The following is a 7,749-nucleotide window of genomic DNA, read 5'->3' on the forward strand; positions in this document are numbered from 1 at the left end:
AGGAACAGAGAGAGAGAGAGAGAGGAACAGAGAGAGAGAGAGAGGAACAGAGAGGGAGAGAGAAGAAAAGAGAGAGAGAGAGGAACAGAGGGCGAGAGAGGAACAGAGGGCGAGAGAGGAACACAGAGGGAGAGAGAGGAACAGAGAGGGCGAGAGAGGAACAGAGAGAGAGAGAGGAACAGAGGGCGAAAGAGGAACAGAGAAGGAGAGAGAGGAAAAGAGAGGGCGAGAGAGGAACAGACAGAGAGAGAGAGGAACAGACAGAGAGAGAGAGGAACAGAGAGAGAGAGAGAGAAACAGAGAGAGAGAGAGAGAGGAACAGAGAGGGCGAAAGAGGAACAGAGAGGGCGAGAGAAGAAAAGAGAGAGAGAGAGGAACAGAGGGCGAGAGAGGAACAGAGGGCGAGAGAGGAAAAGAGAGGGAGAGAGAGGAACAGAGAGGGCGAGAGAGGAACAGAGAGAGAGAGAGGAACAGAGGGCGAAAGAGGAACAGAGAGAGAGAGAGAGGAACAGAGAGAGAGAGAGAGGAACAGAGGGCGAAAGAGGAACAGAGAGAGAGAGAGAGGAAAAGAGAGAGAGAGAGGAACAGAGGGCGAAAGAGGAACAGAGAAGGAGAGAGAGGAACAGAGAGGGCGAGAGAGGAACAGAGAGGGCGAGAGAGGAACAGAGAGAGAGAGAGGAACAGAGGGCGAAAGAGGAACAGAGAGAGAGAGAGAGGAAAAGAGAGGGCGAGAGAGGAACAGACAGAGAGAGAGAGGAACAGAGAGAGAGAGAGAGGAACAGAGAGAGAGAGAGAGGAACAGAGAGAGAGAGAGGAACAGAGAGAGAGAGAGAGAGGAACAGAGGGCGAAAGAGGAACAGAGAGGGCGAGAGAAGAAAAGAGAGAGAGAGAGGAACAGAGGGCGAGAGAGGAACAGAGGGCGAGAGAGGAACAGAGAGGGAGAGAGAGGAACAGAGAGGGCGAGAGAGGAACAGAGAGAGAGAGGAACAGAGAGAGAGAGAGAGGAACAGAGAGAGAGAGAGAGAGGAACAGAGAGAGAGAGAGAGGAACAGAGGGCGAAAGAGGAACAGAGAGAGAGAGAGAGGAACAGAGAGGGCGAGAGAGGAACAGAGAGAGAGAGGGGAACAGAGGGCGAAAGAGGAACAGAGGGCGAGAGAAGAAAAGAGAGAGAGAGAGGAACAGAGGGCGAGAGAGGAACAGAGGGCGAGAGAGGAACAGAGGGCGAGAGAGGAACAGAGAGGGAGAGAGAGGAACAGAGAGGGCGAGAGAGGAACAGAGAGAGAGAGGAACAGAGGGCGAAAGAGGAACAGAGAAGGAGAGAGAGGAAAAGAGAGGGCGAGAGAGGAACAGAGAGAGAGAGAGAGGAACAGAGAGAGAGAGAGGAACAGAGAGAGAGAGAGGAACAGAGAGAGAGAGAGGAACAGCGAGAGAGAGAGGAACAGAGAGAGAGAGAGAGGAACAGAGGGCGAAAGAGGAACAGAGAGGGCGAGAGAAGAAAAGAGAGAGAGAGAGGAACAGAGGGCGAAAGAGGAACAGAGAAGGAGAGAGAGGAAAAGAGAGGGCGAGAGAGCAACACAGAGGGAGAGAGAGGAACAGAGAGGGCGAGAGAGGAACAGAGAGAGAGAGAGGAACAGAGAGAGAGAGAGAGGAACAGAGGGCGAAAGAGGAACAGAGAAGGAGAGAGAGGAACAGAGAGGGCGAGAGAGGAACAGACAGAGAGAGAGAGGAACAGAGAGGGCGAGAGAGGAACGCAGAGGGCGAGAGAGGAACAGAGAAGGAGAGTGAGGAAGAGAGAGAGAGAGAGAAGAAAAGAGAGGGAGAGCGAGGAACAGAGAGGGCGAGACAGCAACAGAGAGGGAGAGAGAGGAACAGAGGGCGAGAGAGGAACAGAGAGGGAGAGAGAGGAACAGAGGGCGAGAGAGGAACACTGAGGGCGAGAGAGGAACAGAGAGGGCGAGAGAGGAACTCAAAATTTCATATTCTCACATCATGTGAGAGTTTATTTGCTACATGTTTAAATCCAACAAAGCTAGATATATTAAGTAACTTAAAGAAATGTTATTTGAATGAAACTCCAAAAGATTTCATGACTGGACTAAGCACACAAATTTTCAAGATCCTGGCAACACCCCTGTCTTAAAGACATCAAGGCCTGAATAAACTAAATTGGCCTTAGCACTCTCAGGAATATGGTGACTAATTAGATGCTTTCTCTGGGTGGCATTACCTTGGCCTCCAGTAACACTGAGGTCTCTTGAAGTCATTTTTTGACCAGGACGTTTTTAAAATTCTTCCTGCACAGTGTGTCTTAAATACTCAGGCCCCATCTTATCTTAAAGATTTCACTGTACTTTATTATCCTAACAGAACACTTCACTCTCAGACTGCAGGCTTACTTGTTGTTCCTAGAGTACTTAAATGTAGAATGGGAGGCAGAGTCTTCAGTTTTCAGGCCCCTCTTCTGTGGAACCAGCTCCCAGTTTGGATTCAAGAGAAAGACACTATCTCTACTTTTGAGATTAGGCTTAAAACTTTATTTTTTGATAAACGTATAGTTAGAGCTGAATTATGTAAAGCTGAACCAAAACGTAGTTGTGCTTGTATAGGTTCAGGCTTCTCATGATGCATTCACCACTTCCCCTCCATCCCCTCTTTTCCATCCTGATGTGTTTACATGCCACCACTGAACATCCTTGAATTTTGTCTTCTCTCTCCCAGAGAGAGAATATTGTCCCCTCTGTCTATTTGGGGGCTTTGCCACTGGTAGGTGCAGTGTGATGGCAGTCACAGATGGAGGTCGTGGTGATCTGACCCCAGCTGTTGAACCTAGCTCTTAGGACATAGAATCTCACCTTCACAGAGAGAGATGCCCTCAGTCAGAGGTGGAAAGCAGTGACAGGCATTCTTGTGTCCCCCTGGCTCAGTGCCTGTAAACTGGGGGTTTCCTGGTGGATAAAGGATTTTTTTTTCCCCCTGTGTCTTTGGTTTGTGGAATGGGTAGTGACTATTGTTTGTACTCAATTACCAAACAACAGCGCCCCAGTGACGGACTTCTGTGCCAGCCACAGTTTGTCCATTATGAATATCACATTTGAGCGTAAGGGTATTAATACATGCACGTGTGTTGTGCACCAGGAGGAACCCTGGACCGACACCTAACAGTAGCAGGTTGCTATTGCCTAGCCTGCGAAAGTCCTTCCATGTTTATGACTGCATAAACTTACACTAAGTTATCACCTAAAAACTGGAGAACAGACATCTTGATTGGTAGTACAATTAACTATAAGGCAAACCATAATATTAGTCAGATAATTACATTGTGCACCAATAACACAAACACGGTCGAGAGGTCCAGTGTTCAGTTATGTTTTCTTTAGATGTTAAAGAGTCACAAACCTCGTACTGATATAAACCAATACTGACACTCCCGATACAGTATCTAATAAAAAATAAAGAAATGAACCAGTGAAACTCTGAGGATCACAGTAAAAGTCCCTCACAGATTTACCTAGGAAAAAAATGAAAAAATGCAAAAGTAATACACTGAATGTTTGACCTTTGAAACAATGGAAGTGAAGCGGCAGGGGGAAACTGTATGAACACATCAGGACGTCTGACTGGAATCAGGAAAACGAATTTTACGGATGCTGTTCACACATTTAATGGGCTGCTTATGATAATGCAGTATATCCAGGCACATGCAGAGGGGGGAGTGGAAGGGGGTTGATCACCTGCCCCTTTCCTGATGGGTGCCCCAAGTGCCCTTTTCTTGAGGTAAATGTTTATTTATTTATTTTATTTTATTTTTTAAAGTGTGTGTGCGTGTGGAGTCCTGCCTGTGCCCCTCAACAATAATATTTAACTATTAATCACATTTTGCTAAATAAAAGGATCCGGAGTCCATCAGTCACCTGACTGCCATTAACCAATGATCGCCCTTGACCGCACTGGTTACGTACTGGGAAAGAGCTCTCAAAGAGTACGCACATTTTTTGCCGTCTGGGCGGTGCAGAGCTGTAGGAGAAACAGTTAGTTGGGAGACGCAGACTGATGCAACAAAAACCAGTAAGTAGGGTTTACAGCGTACACTGTAGTCTATAGCACACAAGAGTGGTAAGCTGGCTTGTGGCAAATGATGAATGGAAACAAATGAGCATGCTGTGTGTGTAACAGCGCGACAAACATTACCTGTCCTTTAAGTAACTGCACAAGTAGTGCTGGTCATAGCTGATAGCTCACTGGGTAAGGGTGTCATGGGTCTGTAGCGCTGTCCACTGTTTTAGGGAAGATATTTAGTTTTAAAGTAACTTCCAGGGCGTTTCCTTGCTTTTCTGGAGGGCTTATATTTCACTAAAAATATTTAATATGCATATCCACATAATTATGGATTTATTTATTTTTTAAACACTGTATTTTAAAGAAAATACATTAAGAAACAGATTATATTAGATTCATATTTCAAATAGGACAATATGCTTATTTTACAGCAGCAACAATACTGTATCTCTACAATTTAAAAATTTAATAAGCTTTCTGCCTGCACAGAGTGGATAGTCAAACAAATTGAATCATCATAAATACTTTTATGTATTACTTTATGTATATAGATTTGTTGTTTTTACTCATGATATAACATTGTCCCCATATGTACTGTAAGGACAATGTGTCCAGACTGGACAATGTGTCCAGATGTTTAGCAGCTGTGTGAGGCTGCTAAAGGCAGTGGATCCCTCACCAGCTGGAATATAAAGAGCACAGGTAGCAATAACATATGTAATAGTTTTTGCATTGCAGAGTTATTCCAGTATAAAAAACAATAATAAACACAATTGCAATGTTTTGGTTCTACAACATTTTCTATCATTACTTTCTTGTGGATTAAGTGGAAGAGTTTTTAAGTGTGGATAATTAAATAATAGATGGATGCAATAGCAAATTGTGCCTTTTTCTCAGATTCACAGTGAGTGGAGAGTGATAGCTGAGATGAGGAGATGGAGGAAGAGAGACAAAGAGTGATTCACAGGAGGAGCCTAGTTTATTTCTCACAGTTTTGTTGCCTTATGGTTCCAAGCGCTGTCACCAATCTTTGCATTTTATTATTATTTCATAACACTTGTTTAATCAGCGACCATTTCTCCTGTGGACTTTTTACAGTCTACAGTCTCAAATCAACACAGCCCTGCCCTCCAGCACTAGCAAGAACAGCAGCAACATGTCAACAGCAACATTGTACCCATCGGGTAAAACATAGGCTACGTTTGCTTTGCATTGTCCCCTTGAAACTGTTTGCACACTTCTCTGTGTGAATTCTTATGCCCTGCACAGTTTTATACCTGTTACACATGGTGGACTACAATCACTTTATGAGATTACTTAAGTTTCAGTCATTATGCTCCTACTTCATCACCTCCACCCTGAGCTGCTCTTTCACTCTGTCCTCTGCAACAGGATGTGAGGATTTCTTAATGCTGCTTCACTTCAAAAGAAACAAAATGCTTTGCAGCGAAGTTTCAGTTTGAATTTTGATTTGATGTTTCATATTAATGATTTCATTTCCACACTGCCACAGCTCTGCCCGGCTATCATAGAAAATGTAGCTTAATACATATGAATTAAAGATTTAGTGTTCAGATCCAAGCTAGAGACAGGAAGTTTCACTTACAGGTCAGTTAATGTCCATCACAGCAGCAGGCGCCCTGCATCAGGAAAAAAAAAAGGCTCCTGCACAGGTACACAGGTGTTTTAGGTAATCACAGCTTTTTCTCTGTTCTTTGGTTTTAAACACCTTAACTGAGAATAAGATGGTCGACACTGACGTTTCAACACTCAGCAGAACTTCCGAAGGACGGATGTTTCGAAACACAGCTCAGAAGTGTGGTTCAAAACACGGTGGTCACGTGACCGTGTGCCTATGGACAGTGGTCACATGTCCGTGGTTTCAAACATAAAAAAACATGCAGAAAGTTTGAGTTGTAACTCTCATCATCCGCTTTTTTTTTCTGCTGTATGGGCGGAAACTGAAGGATTATTCCTGCTACGCACAGAAAGCAAAATAAACACATCCTCATATACATAAGATTTATTTCTAACGGTTCTCAGTTTTACTCTCTCTGACACCTCAGTGTAAGCACACCCTCAGACTGTGGCAGTAATAAATTAATATTATTATTATTATTATTATAAAGAGTAAAGCTAAAAAAAAAGTTTCATCCTCTGCTGAGGAATGTGTTTACTCAGGTTGATTAGATATCTGTCAGTATGAAATGGGCGGATGTGATTGGTCATAATTAACCCAGATGGGGGCGTTAGAACGACAGCACATCGAGTCTTTTATTGAAGTCTTTATTATTGAGTTAATTGAATTTTTTTTTTTTTTTTAAACAAATGGCAGCTTTTTTTGTTTAACAACGTGTAAAACAAACATCATGACCGTGAACTCACAGAAAGTCCGTGAGACATTCGGGATTTGAGTTTGTTTATTCAGCGCTTCGAAACCTGAAAAGCTGTGAGGTCATCACAAAAACAGCAGCTTTTTTCTCACATTATTATTTCATGTATAAACTGAGTTACTAAACAGCTGAAAACCTCATTCATGTTATTTTTGCTGAGGTTCGCTGCTCACAGTTAGTCTTTAATAATCTGAACATTTTTCTTTCTTGATTTCTGCTGAACATGTCAATCATACCTGATATATCTACTGTACAATATAAAGCGCCTTGAGGCGACTGTTGTTGTGATTTGGCGCTATATACAAATAAAATTGAATTGAATTGATACCGTCATATAATAAATACTCCTGTTTAGAATTATGCAGGGTTTATTTTTTTGAATCATTGTTTTAAAGAATGACATTTTCATGACCTGACAACAGCAAAGGCTGTCCAAAATTTGAAGGCTGCTCCAAATGCGGCCCACAAATGCGTCCTCCTTTTCCCCAGATTTGAAGGAGGGGTCTGGCGTATCCTTTGTGGCCCACCCTATCTCAGGATTCATTGCGAATCGAAGGCTGAAGAATGTTTTGGGGGAAAATGGCAGACAGTCTAAGCGGTCCAAAAATAAACTTTTAAATATAAGTACTGGGTTTTTATGTCACTAAAAATATCCAGTAGAACAGATGTTAGCATAATGAAGAATCTTCAAGTAGGCCAGTTCCTTCAAAGGATGCAGCCCCTGAACTTGGACAGTTTTACACGTCACATCATTGACGGAAATGCGTTTTAAATCGCTGAAAGCAGAAATTCAGCCAACATGAAGATGATCGGAAACCTTTTTTGAAGTCATTGTTTGAAGGCTTTTGATTGGCCAGCATTTCTTTGTGGTTAGGGTTATATAGCTAGCTTTTTTTTGGCCTGCTCTTCACAGCACTTCGAATCATTTTGGGTTTTTATGTGTGTGCTTTCATGTGCACAGTGATATAAGTAACCCTGTTTAAAAAAAAAAAAAAAAGACTGAAATCTCTTTGCAGGTGAACACGTGGACAGTCTGACTGATCCACTTTGTCTAAACTCAACAGCTCCAGCAGCTCAAGGTGAAGCACAAAACTGTGATCCTGACAAGGAGCCCACTGACTGCAGGTTAATGCTCAGCTCCTTGTTTTCAGTCTTTAGATCTTTGCATGATGACAGATTCAAAACCATCCTTCTTTTCATTCACCCTGTCTGTTTTCATTTTATTCATTTCTTATTTTATTATTTTTTATCATCAACATCCTTTTAAACGTTTGGATGAATGAAGATGCAGAGTCAGGAA

This window comes from Neolamprologus brichardi, chromosome 7 (genome assembly GCF_056152115.1).
Source record: "Neolamprologus brichardi isolate AB-2024 chromosome 7, ASM5615211v1, whole genome shotgun sequence".
NCBI lineage: Eukaryota > Metazoa > Chordata > Actinopteri > Cichliformes > Cichlidae > Neolamprologus > Neolamprologus brichardi.